This window comes from Sciurus vulgaris, assembly GCF_902686455.1.
Source record: "Sciurus vulgaris genome assembly, chromosome: X".
Taxonomy (NCBI): domain Eukaryota; kingdom Metazoa; phylum Chordata; class Mammalia; order Rodentia; family Sciuridae; genus Sciurus; species Sciurus vulgaris.
The window spans coordinates 113,491,758-113,517,887 of NC_136471.1; the positions used below are offsets into that span (position 1 = coordinate 113,491,758).

At 33.6% G+C, this 26,130-nt stretch overlaps 1 protein-coding gene and 1 pseudogene across 3 annotated transcripts in view; one reads left to right on the plus strand and one right to left on the minus strand.

Annotated features, from left to right (window-relative positions):
* IL1RAPL1 (interleukin 1 receptor accessory protein like 1) overlaps positions 1-26,130 on the minus strand; it is a 1,318,779-nt gene that overhangs the window by 719,182 nt on the left and 573,467 nt on the right. The window lies entirely within an intron of this gene.
* Positions 17,731-19,163, plus strand: LOC306651398 (mediator of RNA polymerase II transcription subunit 7-like; annotated as a pseudogene). Its single transcript has one exon. The product of its transcript is annotated as a mediator of RNA polymerase II transcription subunit 7-like (transcript).

Here is a 26,130-nt window from a genome sequence, read left to right on the forward strand (position 1 = left end):
ATTGACTTCATATAAATTTATCCATCAAGGAAATAAAGCTAAAAGTGCTATCTTAACAAAGGTTCTATGGTTCTATGTCTTTTGCATATGCATGATTTACTTCTCAAGCATGTTGCTAGAATAGAGGCCTCTTTGGAAAAGATTCTTCATATGATGGCTTTTAAGGAATATAAATTAATGTACATGATAATATAAATTGCTTTTGGATAAGGAATAGGCACAATGTCATATTTCTACAAAAATGTGTTACCTAACAGTTACTACAGAAACTGCAGAAATTCTCCAAAAGGGACATAACAGATAATATTGAAAACATAATAACTATCAAAATAAATTTTATTTTTAGCAACTTAAAACTAATTTACAAATACAAAATAGGTAAATGAAAAATATAAAAAAATTAAACACATTTACTATAAGAATTAACTAAGTCAAAATTATGGCGCAATATATTGTAAAGTAGTTGATGAGATATGAAGTTGGTAAGCAACATAATTTCTTAGATTATGATATTAAATAAGATTTAATATGCAATTATTGACTTTAATAATGGGAAACTATAAAAGGAATTTGACATCATCCTTATTTTTCCTTGTTTTTCTTGCCCCTAATCAAATATCATGAGTCACAAGGTGGGTAAATGAATGAACGAAAAATCTCCATGTAGTATATACCTGTCATGTTGTATAGAAATATTAATATGAGCTTAATGATGAGTATGTCTCAGGTTTTAATATGAACATAAGAGCTTTTATAATAGAAAAAATTATTACAGTTCTAGATGTTGTAGCGTTCCCAGATATGCTATTAAAATGTAAATCTTAACACGTCCTGAATTTATGATAAAACACTATTTTATTGGGATGAAATGGCACTTCACCTTAGTACCTGCAAATGGTGAACTGTGGCAGTTTTCTCTCGCTATTCAATGTGATTTTGAATTGAGAAAAATAACCTGTTAAAATTTCAGATGAACCATTTGCAGTAGTCATATATTCAAAGATGCCAAATAACATATCATTAGGATGAGTGATCATTCTCTAGTTTCAAATTTTATTTCTCCACCATTCTTCTGAGTAGAATCTGCTAATCGCCCAGTGGGAGGGAGGATATATTAAACGTAATCAAATGGGGGATTCCTGCCATAGTCAGAAAATCACCCTCATGTTGAAAGTTTCAGCCATGCCAAGTCTCTGAGAGGCTCTGCTGAGGAGCACAATCACAATGACAACAGTAAGGCAAGGTAAAGCAGTACAATTTTGGGGGGATGTTTTCTTTCATATAGCATAGAGTTGCCTTTTCAACTGTCTGATTTTTTAAACCTGCATGCTTTCAATCTTATATTCTAAACATGCAAATCAAACCTAATATGTGATTTTATTTAATGGGTAACCTTAAAAACTTATATTAATATAGCAAGAAGCCATATGCACAACCTAAGCCAACAGTAGTACTTAATGAGTAGGTAGTTATAATGTATAAGGTGTAATTGCTTCAAAACAGACATTATGACCTCATGCACATGTATGGCTGCATGACTGATGTGATCCTACAATATGTACAATCACAAATGAAAGATTACACTCTATGTATGATCTATCAAAATGTATAATCGCATTCTACTGTCATGTACAACTAATTAGAAAAAATTTTTAAATTTTTATAAGTCTTAACATATGGAACATATGATGTAATAAGTGAAATCTATCAAAATCTCAAAAAAGTTTCTCTAAAATCCAGTCAAAACCTACTTCTGATTCCATTCATAAAAGATAAAGATAATAGTAGTGCTTACCCTCTAGAGTATTTTATTTTATGGTAAATTATTATTTTTCTAATTTTCACTAATTTTGAAAAATAACACATGAGAGTGTGTTCACAAGTAGAGAATACTTAGCAAAAAATGTGTTAATTGTATATAAATAAAACCATTCTATACTTCAGTGTATTTTAGTCTCATGTTAATGTACACCTTATTTTATGTACTTTTAATAAAAATATTTGTACAATTTTGCTATTTATTTTATTATATTACAAGAGTTTTTCCATGTACTATCTGATTGTCACAATAATCTCTTTTAACTGCTAATGGTAATGGATATTTATTGGATATTCATGAATAACAGTCAAACTAATAACTGTAATTTACTTAATTATTCAATTATATCATAAATATGTGAAGGTCATTCTGAGCTATTCCCTGTTTAAGCCAAACATTCCATTTTCTTCATTCATTCATTACTCATGGACATGATTCAGTTCCCCATTTTCATAAAGTTGCTATTTTCTTAATGCAGCCTAAATTTCATATTTCTCTTAAGTGTAAGCAACAGAAAAGAATATAATTATCCAACAGGGCTAAAATAATATGAACCAGAAAGGGATTACACTTGTTCTTTGTCCATTTCAATGATTATTAAAGTTTAAATTGCACTAGAACTGCCTCGGAAATTTTTAGAATGTAGATTCCTTGATTCCATACCAGGAGACTCTGTTTCAGTGGATAACTTATCAGGTCTCACAGTTTGCACTTTAAAAACCTATCAGGTGATTTTGATCACCATTTGCCACTCTTTGAGAAACACTGGCTAAGGTAATACATTTATATTAAAATGACCAACAATTGCCACTGCCTTTTTTTAATAGTCATATCAAAGTACTGGCTTTATGATGAGCTCACTGTTTATAAAAAAAACTAAAATATTATTTGCTGAATCCAGCTGCATATTCCTTATCCTTTACTTGGTCAGTATATAACTGTAGCCAAGAACAGTATTCTATGATTATTCTTATTAAATGTCCTCTTGTTACATTGGCTCTTCTCTCTAGTCTGAGGCTATTTTATAAACCTTTACTCTGCTAATTTACTTTGCATAATCCACAAATTTGATAAGCATGTTTTCTATCTTTATCCAAATCAGAGATCAAAATAGTACCCCAAAGAGAACAAAATGTCCAGAGATCAAAAAATCCAAAAGAAAGGGGTGGGAACATGATCGTAACTATGTTATACAAATACCAATGTGTCATCTAGACTATTTCAATAATGATATTGCTGTTTTAGAAATTATTTACTTCTATAAAGGATAAAATTAAAACGCTATTCCTGTAATGTATTCGAGTTCAATGTGCATAATGAACTTTTCTGTGCATATTACAAAAATTTGAACTCTAATGAATTATTTATCCACCAAAAAAATCTGTATTTTAACATTGAAAATTTTGCTTCATGCCCTCTGATAAGACAAAAAACTTCATTGTACTTGATATCTTACTTCTAAAATCCTCAAATTTTTTACCACTAAAATAATTAAACTATTAGTAGTCAAAATATTTTATTAAAAATTTTACTTCTCTGATCTGTTTTAAACAAAAGAAATGTGTTAAATATATATTTCTGTTGAGTTGACCTTATAGTTCAATGGCCTTTCATTTCATGAGAAGAATGCAATAAAACCTCAAGGACAATAAAATTATCTACCATCCTTGATGAGTCAGGATTTTGCAAAGCACTTTCCATGGATTTCATGATGCCGTGTTTTGTTTTTTTTTTTTTTCTTGCTTAAATTCTAGTTTTTGTTATATCTTCTCCACCTCTGGCTCTATTTATTAAAAATTACCTGTTTTCCTGGCCACAGGATTCTGTGTTCAATCCTTTTTTTTTTACAAATGTTCCCCGTATTCATATTTTAAACCAATTAGCATACCCCACTTTTCCTAAATCTGTAATTAAGGGTGTGATTTAACTGCTAACCTACAAATGCTTGCATCCATATTCCTACTGGACTTTTCTACCCAAATGTTCTTCAGGCACCTTGAACTCAATGTGTCACAAAGTTAATAGATTACTATCCCTTCTCTAATTCTCCATTATTATTCTAATTCCTTCACTTCCATTAACCAATAACATCATAATCCAAATAGCAACTCATTCTAGTAGACTTCAAATTATTCTAGTTTTACTCTCATTTCTCATGTACAATAAGTAGATGACTAGCTTGCATCAGTCTATAACTCCTCTGTTGAGTTTACTTCATCTTCTTCATTTTGACCTGCAATATTTAAAGGCTTTTTTATCATCCATTTTCAGTTACTCCTAATCTTCATTCATGTCATTTTCATAGTTACTACAGAGGCCATAAATCCCCTGGACTACAAAACTCAAATTTGTAACAGTTATAACCTTTCTTTTATTTTTCTATAAATAAATCAATATCCATTAGGTATCTTAACTTGATACCCTAACTCAACTGTCCAAGACTTGCATATATATTTCAAGGGCTTTTAAATGATGTCACAGCAGAGTTGGTTTACTTATCAAGAAAATCATCTATTTATACTGAAGTCTCATGAGACATCCTCATTGTCTCCTGGTTTCCCAACTCCATGCAGCTGGCTTCCAAATCTTCCTGTGTTCACTCTCTTCACATTTCTAGATAATTACTGTGTAATATATACTACTTCCAGGTATATACCAATATCAAGAATGATTATATGCAGTTAGGTCAGAAGAAACAGTCTTCTGTAAAACTTCGACTGAAATACCTCTTTAAAGAATTTTCTAAAAATACAACATTGATAACCTTGTAAACATAATTTAAATGGTCTACATTGTCTATTTTTTTAAACTTAGAATGTTACTCATCTGCCATGTGATACAGGATGTACTGAAAAAATGAGCAGTCTTTCTAAAAACAGCTACTGAGAATAGAACAAACACAAACATAGGTAAAGAATGCTAACTTTAGATTATGTAGAAGGAAATGAGAGTGGGGGTATGAAAAAAGGTGGAATTCGACAGACATCATTACCCTATGTACATGTATGATTACACGAATGGTATGAATCTACATCATGTACAACCATAGAAATGAAATGATGGGCCCCATTTGTGTACAATGAATCAAAATGCAGTCTGTAAAAAATTAAAAAATAAATAAATAATTTTAAAAAAAGAATGCAGAGACTTCTATGGGTCATTTGTACAAATGCATAGTGATGTATTCAACAAAGCCAGGCTTGATTTTCATTGAAAGTATGGGCCAACAACTGGGTTTGCATCTAAGCAGTGTGAAATCATTTATACTAATTCCTTTTTTCCACAGAAAACCTGAGATAAATCATCCAACAGAAGTCAGACTTGTAAAGTCTTTACTAAACAAAATAAAAGTAAATTAAATGACTTAAATGAAAGAACCTAAGATAGATTCCTAAAAATGTATATATTGGGGCTTGCTCTCACAGTGTATAACCTAAATGGCCAATAAAAATAAAGGAATACAGAATATGGGAATGCTACGTCCCTGACCTCTAAGAATCCTAAAATTGTGTCTAAAGGGGAAAGATGAAGTAAAATTTAAGCAGGACTACTATTGTTATTCAAGAACCTGTTTCTATGACTAGGAAAATACAGTATACACTAAATAGGAAGTCAGGCAGGATGCAGTATTTCTACACCATATGGAGAATTACCCTTTTGGCATTTAAGGTATTTGACTTAAATGCACATGGATGAAACTGGCCAGAACTTAACAATAAGTCATGGGTCAACTGAGCAAGTGTTGAGTTCCCTGCAGAGTCCTAGTTCAAATGGGAGCAGGGTGGTAGAGGAAGACTACACTGTTAATTAGAAGAGTATTATGCCAGGACATGTGGACAAAAATCATGATGGGTTAAAGAGAGGCATTCAACAAGTAACTGTTAAGAGATTATCCTGTACTCCAACTTCCTCCACTCTCATGCCCATAAACAAAAGGCATTTCAAGGGATAAAACTGGATAAAATCTATGAATTTATTTTTGATAGATTTGCAAGCACTGAATTCATTGTCTTCCATTCATGTCAGCTTTAAGTAGGAAAACCACATAGCAAAATGTTATTGACTTCTGAGGATGTGTATTTACCTAACTTATATTTCAGTATGTTACCCATAGATATACTACAATATTTAGGTATTACTGAGCTATCACAAATTTGTAGTTCTTTATTGCTAAGGAGGAAGATTCTCTAGGGAGTGCATTGAAAATGTACAGGCACATAAATTATAAATTCTTCCATCTTTATTAGCCCTTAATATTCTTCGAAGTGTAAAATATGCATGAAACCTTTATTTTATATATAAAGGAGTCTTTAAGTACTGAAATTTAAGCACTTTTGAGGATATTCATTATCTATTGATATAGAAACTTCTTGGGATAATTGCACTGATGGCATGGGATGAATACAGACTTTTTGGCAACTTACTTTATTATTATAAAAATGGAATAGCACTGACAAGTATTACCAAAAAAAAAAAAAACCTGGTTAACTATATTGTTACATAGGAAATTTAGGAAATTATTGAACTGCTTCAGAGTGTAAATTTCTACTAGAATTGGGAGGTTCAGGAATTCATATTTACAAATTACATAAATGAGCAGACTATTGGACAACACTGACATATTTAATATATTGGTGTTAAAAAATTACTTATAACTTTGATGCATCACCACAATCCAACCAACTCAAAGCCTAAAACAAAAGCCATTTTCTTTCAAAAGCCCTCTGCTGTCCCTGGAGAGAAATGATATTGATCTTTCAGTGGTCTTCTGTAGCACTTTATCTGTACTTTCTTCATAGAGTTGATTGCTTTCTTCTTTATACTATAATCATATCTGTACATGCTTCTATTTCACAGTCTAAAGTTCAGTTTTGAATGTAGATCTCATTCTTCACTATATCCCTTGTCCTCAGCCCCAGTACCTTGAAACCATGCCTAAATGCCCAATAAATATCTGTGGAAAGTGTATATGGATAGAACACTGGGGGGAATGGAGTTGATATAGCAATGCTAGAACTACCACAAGATATATTCTCATATAATTCTGAATACCCTGAAATTATTTCGAATTTGCAATCAGAGGAGCAGAACAAATTTTCCACTTGCTGATTATATGGGTTTGGGCAAATTAACTCTAAACCAATTTTCTCACCTACAAACTGAGGTGACACTATGTCTTGATCTCTAATATTGGTGGACCAGTTCTGTGAGGACAGTGATCAAAAAAAACTCTGATAATGAATTCAAATGATATATAGGGAACATTTTTCATTGGCAAAAATGTTTGTGGCATATGGGAAAAGAAAATATACATAGATTCGACTCTTGAGAATCATCTAAATACTGAATATAATGCTAATACTATATTTATAAGGTCTATTATTAAATATAGTTATGATAATTTTATATTCAAGAAATTCCTCTTCCTTTTCTATAAGATACCAATGCCTTTTAAAACAAATTTTGATAGATCAAATTTAATTTTACATATTTTTATTTGAAACATATGTATTTGCTTTATCATCTCCCTAGAAGAGAATGTAAATTCCTTGAGGAAAAGGAGGTTTATCTTTTTTTCTCAATATGTTATGCCGCCAGAACTAGAATAATGTCTAGCCCATGGTAGGTTCACATTAGATATTTGTAAATGAATGAATGAATGCATTTGGATATCCTGATCCTATTTCTTTATACAGCTCTTCATTATAGTACTGATCTTCTATTAAATTACAAAAATCATCTTGTGTTAATAGGCTTTGCTAACAGTGGAATGAATATACATAATATTAATGTGGAAATGTAGCATTTACAGGGTCACATTTCGTTGTTAAAACAATCATAATAACATTTTTCTAATTATGCATTTTAATATTTCTTTCATAATTTTATTCAAAATATTCTAGTCCAATTTTTTAAATTATTTGATTAAAAATTTTAGTATATTTGATAATTATGTTACACATTATATCCTAAGTTATAGTATGATTTTAAACAATTTTGTTGTAGAAAACAAATGTCCCAAGGGGAAAAATTATGGGTATGGTTAAGTTCAGGAAACTTTAAAATATACAAGAGGTTATCTTTGTTTAACTTTCTTATTTCTAAATAATTACTGATCCACAGGAAGTTGCAAAAATAATACAAGGAAGCCTCATGTACACTTCACCTAGTTTCCTCTAAAGGTAACATACACCTCTGATACAATATAAAAACAAGAAAATGATATTAGTACAAGCTATAGGACTTTTTACATATTAATTTATACATCTGTATGTATGGAAATTGACACTGATACCACCTATAAAATTTTATATGTCTGTCTCATTCCATGATTTTTCATACCCCCCTCCCTCTCATTTCCTTCTACATAATCTATCATTACCCTATGTACATGTATGATTACACGAATGGTATCAATCTACATCATGTACAGCCATAGAAACCAAATGATGTACCCCCATTTATGTACAATGAATCAAAATCAGTCTGTAAAAATAAAAATTAATTTAAAAAATAATTTTAAAAATATTTTATATGAACTTCTGTACATGTGTGTATAATTCTATATAATCTTATAATATGTATAGTTTTGTATAACCACAGAGCCAAGACAGAGTTGTTTCATGTCATAACCATAAACATCCTCCCTTCTGCAACTTTATACTCCTACCCATCCTTAATTGACCCTTTCCTGTTAGTACAATGTACTTATAGAAGAATTATATATTTTAATTGGTTTATAATGTCCCCCTAAATACACAAGGTATATAAGGAGAAAAACATATTTTACCTGAAAGACTACTCATCATTTTTCTACCAAATTTTAAATGAAAGTGTTTATTTGTACTCTACTTTCTGTTGCAGTTTTCATTCAGGAACATGAGTTTATAAACTAAAGAACAGAAAATGTTATTTTAGAATATGCTAATAAGGGAGTTCTAGTAAATTGTGTTAAACAAATTTAATCACTAGTCATTAGTAGAAAATATCAATATACTTTGGTAGTTCAATCGACGTGTGATTTTTTTACATAAATATCAATACAACTGAAAAGTCAAACAAGCAAATACAAAATTTAAAACAATCTGATAATCAATGTAACATTCATATAAGAAGGATTTATTACAATTAAATGAGTTGTAAACAAAAAAACAAAAAGCCATCTTCAGACACTCAAATTTACTTTTAGCTAGAATGTATATGAAGAATGTCCAAAAGTATGCTTTCTGATACAAAATCTATCATTTAAATTATTTAACCGACAGTAATAATATTTCTTTGTTAGCATCTATATTGTTGTTACATTATGTTTTGTATTTAAATACCTATTGTTATTAATATCAAACACATTTAACATTATTTTTTTCTAGCAAATATTTGACAAAAGGTTTTTCCTAACTGTTTTCTTCACAAGGAAAAATAAAGACAGGCAATAAGTTCTGAACATAACCATAATATATTCATATGCACATCATATACTTGATGGTTTTCATAATTTTGTAACAGTCAAGGAAAAGAGATTGGTACATTATTTCATGTCAGTCTTAATATAGTGAATTTAGAGTAAGTATCATCAATGATTTGTGTGGAACATATTTTATTTTCAACATATCATCAATGGAAGCACAGGAAAATAACTTTTAGGTTGCATTTAGTCATTATTATTTCCAGACAAAACACTAATCTTAAAATGACATGTAATCTTGAGGATATAATTCTTCCTCAGTTGATACAAATTAATTTTATATTGTTTTCTAGCTTATGGTTGTTTTAGTTCATTACAAAAGAAAAGAAAGTAACTAGTTAGTTGCAATAAAAAGTTCAGAGTCTAGATAAATGGTCCCCTGTTGGATAACTACTCTATCTAGTAAATGTATCCACTGGAAAGAAATTTTGGGTATGCCAAAATGCATATTAGGGAAGCCAGATACCTTATTTTCAGTCAATAAATGTTTTTTCGTGGAGATAATACAGAAATACTAAACATCATGCAGAGTGGAAGAAATAGCTTTTGGTCTCAACTGCCCATTTGCCTCTGACTCAAGGCCCTTATGGAGGGGTGGGGAATGAGTTTTTCTTCACCTGGAGACAAGAGACAACCTTCATCTTTTTGGTTGTGGAAAATAAGAATAGAATGCTCTCTGATTCATAGCTGAATAACCTGACTCACTGGGGAGTTACATAGCCAAGCACTGCTGCATTGGGATTCGTCCCAAATTTTGTTGGAGCCTGAATAGAATGGAGATGTATACTACAAGGTAAAAAACTAGGGAAATCATACTTTAGGTCCTGACCAAGAGAGATCTCTAGGAGGGCCACAGATTTCAGCAGGAAAAAAAAGGGGGAAAAAGACCTTGTGAATGCTTGGGGCCAAGGGAGGAGCCTGTACTAATCTAAAATGGAGGTGCCTTTTTCCAGTGAAAGAAATCACAGGTGAACTATTTTGCCAAGTAGGGAGTAGGTGCTATCTCCAAAGACTCCTACAAACTCTGTCCACAATGCCAATTAAGTGAATAATCTCTTGCTCCATTTAGGTTTTTTTGCCTCTTTGTACTCTATTATGAGGGATCCCAAACCAAGTTACATGCTTGTAGAAAAGGTGTCAAGTGCATGGGACGAAGATAGATCAAACCATATCTCCTTTCAGGACTGGTTTTCAGCTTGTTATTTGGCCAGACTAGTAGATGCATAAGTAGAAGGAAATCACTACTTGGAAATAAATTTAGAATTTTTATGATTAGGAGGCATATGAATTACTGAGAGAATATGTTTTCTGAAAGTGACTAGACAAGTCATATGTGCACTATATTTCATGGCAAATGTGAGTATCAATAGTGCAAAACTTTGAAGAGACAAGTAGACAGCAAGGTTGATTCATGATTATATCATATGAGAACTGTTTAATTTTTATAATTAGTAAATAATGGCCTTGAAAGTTATTGTAAACCATTTAGCTATATAAATATCACAAGAAAGCCAAGTACGTTTATACCTGTTAATTGGTGCAAATATGAATATGTATATTTATATTAGTTTTTAAATACATGAGACTATTATTTTTGTTGAATGATAAGTGATTCTTAATTATGTTCAATGTATTATCTGAGACTTGGTGAAGCTCATATGCATTCCAGATAACATCAATAGAGCCAATTCTAAAATAAGTAATTTTTATTCTCAACTGATCCATATCCCTTTATTTTCTTCTGTTGTCTATGTCAATTAGAGCAAGCCAGTCATCAATATGCTAGTATAAAGCTACAACTAAATGATACAATGTTTACATTAATTTTTTTTATTAAGTTTATAAAGGTCACAACAAGATCCATCATACTTTCATCAGGGAAGAGTTCTGACTGAATGCTGAATGTATTGGCATAAGCCATAAATGCTACTTAATTGATAAAATAATTTCTATGAAGACCATTCTAATATATAGGAGGCAGTAATAATTATAGTTTATAATTATCATTCAACACATATTTGCATCAATTACCAAATGTCTGTCCTCAACTTGGGCAAAAAGCAATGTTTTGTAATTTCTGCCACACAAAAATGGTTCTTTATAAGAATGTACCAATGGGCAACATCTATAAAGTGATTTGTGTATCCCTTCAACTGTGCAAAATACTCCACTAGCATTTTGTCAATTCATTCTCACAAAAATTTCAATTAATCCTTAACATTAATTTGAATTAATTTCAATAAAATCCCTCTGTGGCAGTTACCACAGTCTGTTAATACAAGGAAAATGATAGATTAGATGTGGAGATCCACCCAATAATTTTGAAAAACTGATCAGTAATTTTAATCTAGTCTTATATTGTACCTAATTGTGGATATGCCTAAATCTCTACAGTAGAAGTCCAGAAGGACAGATAGTTTATTAGTAATAGTATTAACTATCCATCATGCAGTAAGCAGCAGTCACTCTGTATCACACTTTGTCAATTTTTGTCTCAACCTACAATGATCCCATGAGCTAACAATCACTGGCCACACTTCAGAGAGAAGGAAACCAAGGCTTAGAGACATTGGATGATTTCTCTAATTTTACACAGTAAGTGATGGGAGTTGAATAAAATGAGTTGAACTTCAAAATGCACACTCTTCATCACAAATCTATTTAACTATGACCAACCATGTAATTTACCTTCTACCTCTCCTGATGCCTTGACAATGTATGGCCCATGTCTACATTACGTTATTATCAATTATAATGCCTTTACTACATGGACAACATGCATACCAATATTTGTACCAATGAAATTCATAGTAGCCAAGTTATGGAACCAGACTCAGAGTCACTTAATAGATGAATGGATAAAGAAAATGTATATATACAAAATGGAGTTTTACTTAGCCATAAAGAAGAATGAAATCATATCATTTGCTGGTAAATGGATGGAACTGGAGAATTTCATATTATGTGAAATAAACCAGACTCAGAAAGTCAAATGTTGAAAGTTTTTTCTCATATGCAGAAGCAATAGAGAAATAAGGAATTTTTAAAAAGACTATCTCAGGAAATATAAATGAGAAAAGTGGAGTAGAGGAATGGGCTTGAGTGGGAGAGAAGAGGGATGTAAAAGAAGAGGAACTGCATAATGAAACTAACCAAACTGTGCTATGTGCATGTATAGACATATCACAATGAATTCCACTTTTAAGTATAACTAATGCACAAATTAGAAAAATAAATGAGAAGAAGGAAAAAAGGTGCATGAGGAAACTTATGGTGGTGAGGCTTCTATTATCTTGATTATAGTGATGGCTTCATGTACACATATATATGTCAAAAATTATCAAGTAGTACACTTTATATATGTCATTTATTACATATCGATTGTAATTCCAAAGTGTTTAAAAATTAAAATAAATATATTTACTCGGAAAAAACAGTAATGTCTGTTGTTAAATGTATAAACATTTAGCACTGCGAAAGTATGTTTTCCTATATGAAACCTTGACATATAGGGCTAGAGTAGAGTTAAAAAATATTAGTAGTAATTCCATTTTGAATTAAAAAAGTATATATAGAGAGTGAGGCTTTCATACTAAGCTTTGGGGAAACTTTGAGTAGAGAAACATGCAATGGTATCTTCTTCTTGCTGTTTACATATTACATAAAGTAATTAAATAATTCTAATTTCTAAAGTGTGAGATGCTGAAATAATTGAAAACAGGCAGAAATTATCTTTATAGGGAGTTATCATTCTTGTAAGAATTTATATCACAAGAAGAATTAGATATTTATTAAGATAATAAAGGAATACAGAGGAGCATAAAAAACTGAAGGGAATGGGGAATTAAAAATGAAGTTAATGTTTATGAGTTCTAAATAAAGACTTAGATATCCTTTTATGAATGATTTCATAATCGTCACAAGAAAACTGCAAAGTAAATACTATTATCACTATCTTAGAGGTCATGAAAATGAGTCTCAGAGAGGTTAATTATCTTGCCCACAATCATATAGTTAATATACTCAGATCATATTACACTTAAGTGTGGCCCGGTCCAAACTCCATGCCCTTTAAATGAGAGCAGATTTGAAAATGAAAATGCACAGCTTATATTTTGCTTTGTTCCCTTTCAACCCAAGGATGAATTTTTGTGAAGATTCTTAAAAGGTGGATTTATTTGGCAAATGAAACACAGGTTATCTAACCTCATCCAATTGCTTGAAGGACCAAAGTAGGGAAAACAACAAAATAATTTCTCAATTGTTCTCTTCTTGTGGCTCATAGTTTCATATTAAACCCATTGAAATAATAACACTTCACGAGCAATAACCACTCAAGTTTCAGTAAAAAGGGCCTTTAGGAGACAGGATCTGAAATGTTGATTACAATAAAATATGTTTTAACCCAACTATAGTATTAAATAGCTCTTTAAATATTTATGAAAATTTTAATTTCTCTGCATTCCTCTTTCTCATGCAATCCTATTCACTTCAGTTTTGCTGTACACTAGATTTCTGCTTCACTTCAATAATTTTAACATTTCCAGTTTGAGAAATTATAGATAATTAATTACTCTCTGTCCCTCCAGATCGTCTTAAATTATTACAGAAAATGGGATTCAAAATTTTTAATGTGCACTAGGGAAAAAAATCACATTGGCAGTAATTATTGGTAATTAAATGCTTTTAAAATTAGGAAGATAAATATAGTCCTATCCTGCCAGTCAAATTCCTCCAAGTCACAAAGGAAGAGACAGGCAGATTGCTTAAAAGGCTGGGAGTTTTTTGTAAAGACACACGAACATTCTCTGGAAGAAGAATGATTCCAATCACATGGGTTGACGCTGTAGGCAGTGCAGCCTCCTAGGGAAGCTGTTCTAGTTTGGACAAAGCTGGGTGACCCACCCACTATGTAGTCCTTACTTGCATTTACAAATGGGGACAATGCACATGAAGTATATTTAAGCGGTTAGCTTTGGGCCAACTTGATAGAGACAAATTCTACAGGGTTTTTCAGAGATGGCCACCTTTGTACACAGGTCATATATGTTTCCTGCCAATTTCAGGTTGGTTAATATCAGTATTGGTATGCTTGTATTGTTGTTAAGATCTGTCCTAAGGAATCATGTTGCAATCTCAAAAAGGCAGTTCAAGCAAAACATATAAAGATAGGGAGCAGGGGTGAAGATGGGATAAGTTGGAGCCATATGCATTTAAATTCACTTATGCAAATGGAAAATTTTAGGAGACAATTCTCCATGAGTCTTTCACATTCTTTTAAGTCTGGCAAGCAGAGGCACTTTGTCCTTGTTTATCCTTCTAAAGATATTTACTTAGCAAACTACCTTGGAAGTTAAAGGCAATGTCTCCCTCCAGAGCAATGGCAGGCAAGCTTATTGCTTGTCTAGTACAGAAGATTTGCCTTCTTAAACTCAAGATTCCTCTCCTATATTGCAACTCACTGTGGAAGCAGGTGGCCTCAGACCTCATGATGCACTGTGGGAATTGAGATTTGGGGAATTGTTATCACCACGAGTAATAAGGCCCTTTGTCTCTGAGGTAGGACTGTGAGTCTTATGTGTCAATATTCATGGACTTATGTGTGGTTTTTGTTAACTTTGAATTAGGGTTAAGTCTCAGTCATATTACAATGTTTTCCAGAAGATTTTGAACATTAGTAAATATTTTCATCCACTCTTCTTTTTTAGCACTGTGCTCAACCTTGTGGTCTAGAGCAGTAAAAATGTCCAAATATTTTGTTGTTATACAGAAAAAACTTCCAATTCTGAGTGTCATATGTTTGTTAAACCTTGTTTTCCTTACCTATGAAATGAACTTTTAAAAATTTTCTTTTGTACTTTAGACCATGTACATAACCATATATAGTATCATATACTAGTCAATCAATAAATATATATTATTATAAATAGTTGTAGTAACAAGATTATAGAAACACATGATAATAAATATTGGTGTATGCCAGTTTGAAGACGAATTTTCTTTGTTGGGTAACCATGAAACTCAATGCCACAATAGGAACAGGATTACAAATATAATTGTCTTTTTACTTCTTTCCTCTTATATTCTTCCTATTTCTTTTGGTCTACTGCAAAAAAAATAGTAGCTTTTTTCCATCCAGTTTCACAACCTAAGCTCATTTCTTGGTATTTTTATTATTGTAGAGATTCCTAGCTTTAGTCACAGATTGGGGTAAAGGATTTACTTATGGTGTCAAACTGTTTTCTGGCATCCATATACTTGATTTCAGCAAAACCAATCATACTGGCCAGGCATTCTGTCCAAGTTGGTCACAAAGAAGCCTTATGAGGCCAATTATATCATTTTTCATTCCAAAATTTGTGTTATGTGCTTTTGATTCTCCTACATGAACCTAAATTTTAAAACAATAATCACCTGAGCCAGTGCCATGAGGCGAGCTCCGGCCCGCCCGCAGGTTGCTTCAGGGATCAGGACAGGGCAGCCAGGGACTTCCCCAAGCAGCCCGGCTCCCTCCGGAAGGAAGCGCCTTTCTAGGCTAGCTTCTCAGAGCAGACCACCCAGTGAGAGCCTTTCTACACAGAGCAAGCCACAAGTTCCCAAGCCAGCAGAGACCTCTGACCCGCAAGCAGCCTATGGGATCAGGGCATCAGGGCAGGGCAGCCAGAGAAATCTCAGGTGGACGCCCCCCGACCCCTGGCCGCAGGCTTTTTCCATGGGGTGATCCAAGATGGCGGACTAGAGGGTGACTGCATCTCCAGTCGCTTCAGAACCCAGGATTCAAGAAGGGGAGGCATTGAGAGACTTGGACTAAAATAGAACCACGGGGTGAGTCTCCCCCAGGCAGCCCTGAGCACTCCAGCAGTGGGCTCCTCCCACAGGGCCAGATTCTGCAGCTTCTGGGAGCAGGCCCCCCAGTGAGAGCCTTTCCACACAGAGCCAGCTCCAAGCCCTGGAACCAGTAGCGGGCTAGGGACAGCATTCTTTGGAAGCACTGCATTATCAAGTTACTCCAAGACTTCAGGCTACTGAAGGCTGGGAGGTGATAAACTGGAAAACTACAGGGACCCTATAAGCCAATAGAGGATATCTTCAATATCACAGAGTCCCACTGACATCTGACCAATATGAGAAAACAAGGGAAGAAAATGTCCCAAACAAACCTAGATACTATATCAATAAAACCCAATGACAGCACAGCAGAAGAAATGTCAGAAAGGGAGTTCAGAATGCACATAATTAAAACAATCAGAGAAGCAAACGAGGAGATGAAAGAACAAATGCAGACATTGAAGGAGGAGATGAAAGAGCAAATGCAGGCATTAAATGATCGCTCCAATCAACAGTTAAAAGAGCAAATACGGGAAGCAAGAGATCATTTCAATAAAGAGTTAGAGATACTGAAAAAAAAAAACAAACAGAAATCCTTGAAATGAAGGAAACAATAAACGTAATTAAAAACTCCATAGAAAGCATAACCAATAGGATAGAACACCTGGAAAACAGAACCTCAGATATTGAAGACAAAATATTTAATCTTGAAAACAAAGTTGACCAAGCAGAAAAGATGGTAAGAAACCATGAACAGAATCTACAAGAATTATGGCATATCATGAAAGGGCCAAATTTAAGAATTATTGGAATTGAGGAAGGCTTAGAGAAACAAACCAAAGGAATGAACAATGTATTCAATGAAATAATATCAGAAAATTTCCCAAATCTGAAGAATGAAATGGAAAACCAAGTATAAGAGGCTTATAGGACTCCAAATATTCAAAATTAAAACAGACCCACACCAAGGCACATTATAATGAAAATACCTAACATAAAAAATAAAGACAGAATTTTAAAGGCCACGAGAGAAAAGAATCAAATTTCATTCAGGGGGAAACCAATAAGAATATCAGCAGATTTTTCAATCCAGACCCTAAAAGCTAGAAGGGCCTGGAACAACATTTACCAAGCCTTGAAAGAAAACAGATGCCAACCAAGAATCTTATACCCAGCAAAACTTTTTTCAAAAGACATAGACTTGCAGATTGGATTCAAAAGAAAAAACCAGCAATATGCTCCCTGCAAGAGACTCATCTCATAGAAAGAGATACCCATAGACTAAAGTTGAAAGGATGGGAAAAACATACCATGCACACGGACACAGCAAAAAAGTTGGAGTATCCATCCTCAATTCAGATAATGTGGCCTTCAGGCCAAAACTAGTCAGAAGGAATAAAGAAGGACATCATGTACAGCTTAAGGGAAGCATAAATCAGCAAGTCATAACAATCATAAACATCTATGCCCCGAACATTGGCTCATCCATGTACATCAAACAAATCCTTCTCAATTCCAGAAATCAAATAGACCACAACACAATAATACTAGGTGATTTTAACACACCTCTCTCACCACTGGACAGATCATCCAAACAAAAATTGAATAGAGGGGTAAACCGAGAGCTGAGGTTCTTGATCTTTTACAATGGGTGAACCACAACAAGTGAGTGCACTTCCACCACCTCCTATGCAGTACATCAAGGAATATACAGATGAAAATATTCAGGAAGGCTTAGCTCCCAAGCCACCTCCTCCAATCAAAGACAGTTATATGATGTTTGGCAACCAGTTCCAGTGTGATGACCTTATCATCCGTCCTTTGGAAAGTCAGGGCATTGAATGACTTCATCCTATGCAATTTGATCACAAGAAGGAACTGAGAAAACTCAATATGTCTATCCTTATTAATTTCTTGGACCTTTTAGATATCTTGATAAGGAGCCCTGGGAGTATAAAACGAGAAGAGAAGCTAGAAGATCTTAAGCTGCTATTTGTACATATGCATCATCTTATAAATGAATACCGAACCCACCAAGCAAGAGAGACCTTGAGAGTCATGATGGAGGTACAGAAACGTCAACGACTTGAAACAGCTGAGAGGTTTCAGAAGCACCTGGAACGAGTAATTGAGATGATTCAGAATTGTTTGGCTTCCTTGCCTGATGATTTGCCTCATTCTGAAGCAGGGATGAGAGTAAAAACTGAGCCAATGGATGCTGATGATAGCAATAATTGTACTGGACAGAATGAACAACAAAGAGAAAATTCAGGTCATAGAAGGGACCAGATTATAGAGAAAGATGCTGCTTTGTGTGTTCTAATTGATGAAATGAATGAAAGACCATGAAAGATATTTCTCTTCTTTTTTTCATTTTGATAAATAACATCATATAGTCCTCACTTCTGGGCAGTCTTAACAGAGGTATAACTAAAAATATAAAGGAATTTGTTTTTCTTGACACCAGTTTTTCAGTGGTGAGATGCCTTAGGCAGTAATTTCACTGTGTAACAAGATTAGGCAAATGAATACACCTACATAAGAGAAATCACCTTAAAACGTAAAGTGTTTGCTGTTGTGTGGGATATTCCGATTTTTGGAGTAGCAACAAAATTTTGAAGATATCCTTAGTACTAACTATCAGGCTGTCATCCTTGAAAAAGTATCTTGTTATATGCTTGAATAATGATGGATAAAGGATATTGATACAAATGTGAAAGTATGAAATTTTTAGACTATTTCATTAAATAGTTTGCTTAATCTCCAAAAAGCATGTTGAAAGAGGAACCCAGATGAATTAAAAAACAGGAACTCTTCCTCATGTCTATTCCTGTACACTCACTATCTCGGCCTCTTCTCCCTAACCTACATGGAATGTTGAGGTGGGAATTTCATAAGTTATTTTTCCAATTATTCAAGTAGTAAGTCCTTTTTTTTTATTTTTACTTTTTATACTGGGGATTGAACCCAGGGGCTCTTAACCATTGAGCTACATCTCCAACCCTTTTTATGTTTTGAGATAGGATCTTGCCAATTTGCTCAGGCTAGCTTTGAACTTATGATCCTCCTGCCTTTGACCTCCTGAGCCACTGGGATAACAGGCATGTGCCACTGTGACCGGCCTTCTCAGTTGTATGCATTTGTTTTAGTAATTAGGACATCTATGTAGTTAAATACCCATTTCCTTTAAATCTGAGCTCAGGCTTGCTTAAGGCTGGAAGCCTGCAACGGAGAAAGGGTTTGGTGGCAGAGACTGCTAGATGTCTGCCAAAATTTTTCCTTCCTTTTCAGATACGTTACTTAGATATGGCTGCCCAGCAAGGGACAACATATACTGAGTTAGGACTACGCATCTATATGAGACCATGTGACTAAGTTCTACACAGTGGGAATTCAGATGAGCCCCATTAAAATTTCTTGCATGATCCTCCTGTTTATACCTTCTGCTATTTAGATGGCATACCCAAAATAACTGGAAGCCACTTGAAGATGGCAAAGAATGTCATTTGGACCTTGAATGATTGTGAGGCCTAGTTCTTCCTTTTGTTAACTCCACATCTTTCCCACCTAATTTGATTTTATGTGAGCAAGAACTAAATGTGTTTTGACTAAGAAAAAAAAATTGAACAGAGAAACCATAGATCTCAATAACACAATCAACAATTTAGACTTAACCGACTTATATAGAATATACCATCCAACAAAGAACGAATACACTTTCTTCTCAGCAGCACATGGAACCTTCTCTAAAATAGACCATGTTTTATGCCACAAAGCTACTGTTAGCAAATACAAGAAGATAGAGGTACTACCTTGTACTCTATCAGATCATAATGGATTGAAATTAGAAATATATGACAGAATAAAAAACAAATTTCTCCAATACCTGAGATTAAATAATACACTATTATATGATGAATGGATAACAGAAGACATCAGGAGGGAAATTAAGAAATGCTTAGAAGTAAACGTGAACAAAGACACATCATATCAAAATCTCTGGGACACTATGAAAGCAGTACTTAGAGGAAGATTTATTTCATGGAGCGCACTCAACAAAAGTAGTAGAAATCAACAAATAAATGACTTAACACTACAGCTCCAAGCCCTAGAAAAAGAAGAGCAGACCAACACCAAAAGTAGTAGAAGACAGGAAATAGTTAAAATCAGAGCGGAAATCAACGAAATTGAAGCAAAAGAAACAATCGGAAAAATTAAGAAAATAGTTGGTTCTTTGAAAAAAATAAACAAAATTGATAAACCCTTAGCCACACTAACAAAGAGAAAGAGGGAGAAAACTCAAATTACTAAAATTTGGAATGAACAAGGAAATATCACAACAGACACGAGTGAAATACAAAACATAATTAGAAGCTATTTTGAAAAATCTATACTCCAACAAAATAGAAAACCTCGAAGACATCAACAAGTTTCTAAAGACATATGAATTACCTAAACTGAACGAGGAGGACATACACAACTTAAATAAATCAATTTCAAGCAACGAAATAGAAGAAGTCATCAAAAGCCTACCAACAAAGTAAAGTCCGGGACCAGATGGGTTATCAGCCGAGTTCTACAAAACCTTTAATGAAGAGCTCATTCCAATACTTCTCAAAGTAGTCCATAAAATAGAAGAGGAGGAAACCCTCCCCAACTCATTCTATGAAGCCAATATCACCCTGATACCTAAACCAGACACAGACACATCGAGGACAGAAAATTTCAGACCAGTATCCTTAATGAACATCGACGCAAAAATTCTCAACAAAATTTTAGCAAATCGCATCCAAAAATATATTAAAAAGATAGTGCACCATGATCAAGTGGGTTTTCTCCCAGGGATGCAAGGTTGGTTCAACATCCAGAAATCAATAAATGTCATTCACCATATCAACAGACTAAAAGTTAAGAATCACATGATTATTTCAATAGATGCAGTAGAAGCATTCGATCAAACACAGCATCCCTTCATGCTCAAAACACTAGAAAAAGTTGGGGTAGTGGGAACATTCCTTAACATTGTAAAGGCCATCTATGCTAAGCCCATTGCCAATATCATTCTAAATGGTGAAAAACGGAAAGCATTCCCCCTAAAAACTGGAACAAGGCAGGGATGTCGTCTTTCACCACTTCTATTCAACATCATTCTTGAGACTCTAGCCAGAGCAATTAGACAAACCAAAGAAATGAAAGGGATATTAATTGGAAAAGAAGAACTCAAACTATCCCTGTTCACTGACGACATGATTATATATTTAGAGGAACCTGGAAATTCCACCAGAAAACTCTTAGAACTCATAAGTAAATTCAGTAAAGTAGCAGGTTACAAGATCAATGCTCATAAATCCAATGCATTTTTATACATAAGTGATGAATCTTCAGAAAGAGAAATTAGGAAGACTACCCCATTCACAATAGAATCGAAAAAAATAAAATAGTTGGGAATCAATCTCACAAAGAGGTGAAAGACCTCTACAATGAGAACTACAGAACACTAAAGAAAGAAATTAAAGAAAATCTTAGAAGATGGAAAGATCTCCCATGTTCTTGGATAGGCAGAATTAATATTGTCAAAATGGCCATACTACCAAAAGTGCTATACAGATTCAATTGCATTCCAATTAAAATCCCAATGATGTACCTTACAGAAATAGAGCAAGCAATTATGAAATTCATCTGGAAGAATAAGAAACCCAGAATAGCTAAAGTAATCCTCAGTAGAAAGAGCGAAGCAGGGGGTACTGCAATACCAGATCTTCAACTCTATCACAAAGCAATAGTAACAAAAACGGCATGGTATTGGTACCAAAATAGACAGGTAGATCAGTGGTACAGAATAGAGGACATGGACACAAACCCAAATAAATACAATTTTCTCATACTAGACAAAGGTGCCAAAAATATGCAATGGAGAAAAGATAGCCTCTTCAACAAATGGTGCTGGGAAAACTGGAAATCCATATGCAACAGAATGAAATTAAACCCCTATCTCTCACCCTGCACAGAACTCAACTCAAAATGGATCAAGGACCTCGGAATCAGACCAGAGACCCTGCATCTTATAGAAGAAAAAGTAGGTCCAAACCTTCAACTTGTTGGCTTAGGATCAGACTTCCTTAACAGGACTCCCATAGCACAAGAAATAAAAGCTAGAATCAACAACTGGGATAGATTCAAACTAAAAAGCTTTCTCTCAACAAAGGAAACTATCAGTAATGTGAAGAGAGAGCCTACAGAGTGGAAGAATATCTTTGCCACTCATACTTCAGATAGAGCGCTAATTTCCACAATCTATAAAGAACTCAAAAAAGACTACATCAAGAATACAAATAATCCAATCAACAAATGGGCTAAGGAAATGAACAGACACTTCACAGAAGAAGATGTACAAGCAATCAACAGATATATGAAAAAATGTTCAACATCTCTAGTAATAAGTGAAATGCAAATCAAAACTACCCTAATATTTCATCTCACCCCAATTAGAATGGCGATTATCAAGAACACAAGCAACAATAGATGTTGGCAAGGATGTGGGGAAAAAGGTACACTCATGCATTGCTGGTGAGGCTGCAAATTAGTGCAGCCACTCTGGAAAGCAGTATGGAGATTCTTCAGAAAGCTTGGAATGGAACCACCATTTGACCCAGCTATCCCACTCCTTGGCCTATACCCAAAGGTCTTAAAATCAGCATACTACAGAGATACAGCCACATCAATGTTCATAGCTGCTTAATTCACAATAGCCAGATTGTGGAACCAACCTAGATGCCCTTCAATTGATGAATGGATAAAGAAACTGTGGCATATATATACAATGGAATATTACTCCGCCATGATGAATGATAAAATTATGGCATTTGCAGGCAAATGGATGAAATTGGAGAATATCATGCTAAGTGAGATATGCCAATCTCAAAAAACTAAAGGACAAATGATCTCGCTGATAAGCGGATGAGGACATATAATGGGGGGTAGGAGGGGTTAGCATTAGGGATAGGTTTAGGGTTAGGGATAAGGAGGGTGGTAAGAATGGAGGAAGGAAGGACTGTATAGAGAGAAAAGAGGTGTGGGAGGCGTGGGGGGGAAGGGAAAAAAATAACAGAATGAATCAAACAACATTGCCCTATGTCAATTTATGATTTTTAATTAAAAAAATCATATTTCTGAAAACCCCTAAATTCAAGATAAAAAAAACAATAATCACTAATTTTTCTAGCATAATTGTGATTTGTATGTGCCATAATTTTTGTGAATGAAAACAAAAATTTCCAGATGTCAACAGAAAAATAAATTTTAAAATTTTACTGTAAAATATTATGAAAACAATTATTAAAGTGAGGTTTATTTAGAGATAAATATAATGAAAATCTAAAACTAATAAGATCAATGAAATTAAAACTAAAACTACTCGCTTTATTTTAGTATTCATGTTTTCTGTCTTTTTAATCAAGTCTTTTTCTTCCCATTGCATGTAGTATTTTCTTATTTCCTTTGTCAAAATTGAACCCATTCTTAAATGTTTAAATAGAGCCTTATCTTGCCACCATCACCATGATACCTGACTCAAGCTAGGGAATGCCATTTCTCCTTTCTTAATTCATCTGTTACATGTGTGACTTTCTCCAGTAATTAGTCAACTTTTTCTTACAATTACTTGTGGATTTGCTGAATCTCCTCTATTACATTGTAAACTACTTCAACTTCAAGGTTTGTAGTTCATTTTATGATACATAGTGGCCAGGAGTCAGCAGTATCCACCAAATGCCTCCTAATAGAAGAGCATTATATTATAAACAATAAAGTAATGGTGATCTGGAACTAATGGTAGTATGTATACCTAATCTTCATTGAGCATTTACTTTGAGACAGGTAGTGTGTTGAGTGCTTTACCAGCATTTTACTTTGTTTTTCACAAACAACACTGAAATTACCAATACAATTATTTCTATTTTAGAGTTAAATAAAAAGAAGCTCAATGTGGGTAATTTCCCTAAATCATATAGTTATTTGGAAATAAAGTCATGTTAGGAGCCCATGAACATTAATTTCGTCTGTGAGAAACCAAAAGATAAGAATGTAGGCATCATTACAAATTTACCACAATGCTTATTTAAGAAGAGAGTACTAAGAAATGTTTCCATTCCACAATATTCTATAATTGCATCAATGATAAACACACTTTTACTTAGTGACTCACTTGACAACAGAATTTCATATTTTCTTGATGACTAAAAATATAAATTTTTAAAATCACAAATTGCTCATAATCATTTAAAGGTATTATTAAAAGTGATAGAGATGACAGATTTTTAATACTGTAAAATTGATTCTGTGAACACTTTATTATATTAGATTTTCATGGACCAATAAAAACCATCATGGCTTTGAAAACAACATAATCTGTCTTGTATAGACTAACAAAATTTTCCTCCATGACAAGTCAAGTATAGCAACAGAATTTGATCTATGAAATTCATTTTAACTTTAAAACACTGTTTTACTTGCACTTTCACAAAGTGATCATTCAGAAATTTGGGAAAGGAAAATAATAGAACCACAGTGTCATAGAAGAATGCATAATTTAAATCACTCAATGGCATTTTACAGGGGCAGATTAAATGATGCCTTAGAGAAAATAAATGTTGACCTGATAATAATTTAGATATCATTTGTTACATCTTAAATCAAGGTACACTATCCATCAAATGTTCAGGTGAACATTGGTTAATTTAATCCATTTTTCAAGACTTTATTAGGCTCCTACCACTGCCTAAAATAATATATTAATTTCTGGGAACACAGATATCAGTAAACTGTAATTCCTACTGCCTAGGCACACATTGTCTAGAAATGTGAAATAGAAGTGCAAACAGGTCAGAGCAGGGATGGGCAAGTTATAATACAAGTGTATAATATAATTCACAGAAAATTGTGTGTCTAAAGCAAACATGGTTAGTTATAACTCGAGGAATAACATAAAACTTCGTTGACCTAAAGTCTTGAAGATAAGGTAAGTCCTGAAAATAGAAAAAAAAAATTTAAAGGGTATGGGGGTGAGGAGGAAAAAGAACATCTCAGTCAATACGAAAAACTTAATCATTGAGACAGAGGCAAGAAAATAATCACATGTACTGTAAATAAGTTTAGACCAGAGAACATGGAGAGAGATGAAAATGTGCTGGGGAATTCACTGAAAAAACAATTGAGAAGATCATGGGGGTGTTTCCAGTCAAACTAAAGGGCTTTCACTTTTTTCCTATATAAATTGAAGAGGCCATGAGAATGCTCAAGCAGAGAATAACAGGATTTGATTGAGAGTTGATGGAAAATATTCTAATAATATAAAGTGGGAAGGTTTGGCTGGAGATATGCAAATTTGAAGGATGCTAGTAATCTATATTGATCCAGAAAGGAGATGATCAGTGTGAAATGAGGCACTAGTAGTAAGGATAAAGAAGAGGAGAGCTGGACACTGTGGACAAATGCCTGTCATCCCAGAAATGGGGAGGCTAACACAGGAGGATCACTTGAACTCAGGAGTTCAAGAACAGCTTGCTCAACACAGTGAGAACTGGTCTCAAAAAAGGAGGAGAGAAGAAGATCAGAGCAGTACATTTCAATCTCCCCATGCCATTTCAGAATTTTTTCTCTTCTCTTTCTTTGTCACATTGGTTGAAAGAAAATACTGGCATTTGGTGTTTGGGAACTGTAGTTTCCCATTGCTTCTGTCACAAGTAACAACAAAACAAGTAGTTTTAAGCAACACAAACCTGATCTAAACATTACACAATGTATGCACGTATCTCAACATTACCCGTTACCCTGATAACAGGTATACTTCTTATGCTTTATGTATCAATTAAGAATAAAGTTAACTGTTTAGAAAGCAACATAAACTTATTTTCTTATATTTTTGGAAGAAAGAAGTCTAAAAGGGATAGACAGGGATGAATTCCTCCTCAAGACTCAAGGGTAGACTTTATTTCCTTGTATTTTATGGCTTCTAGATAAA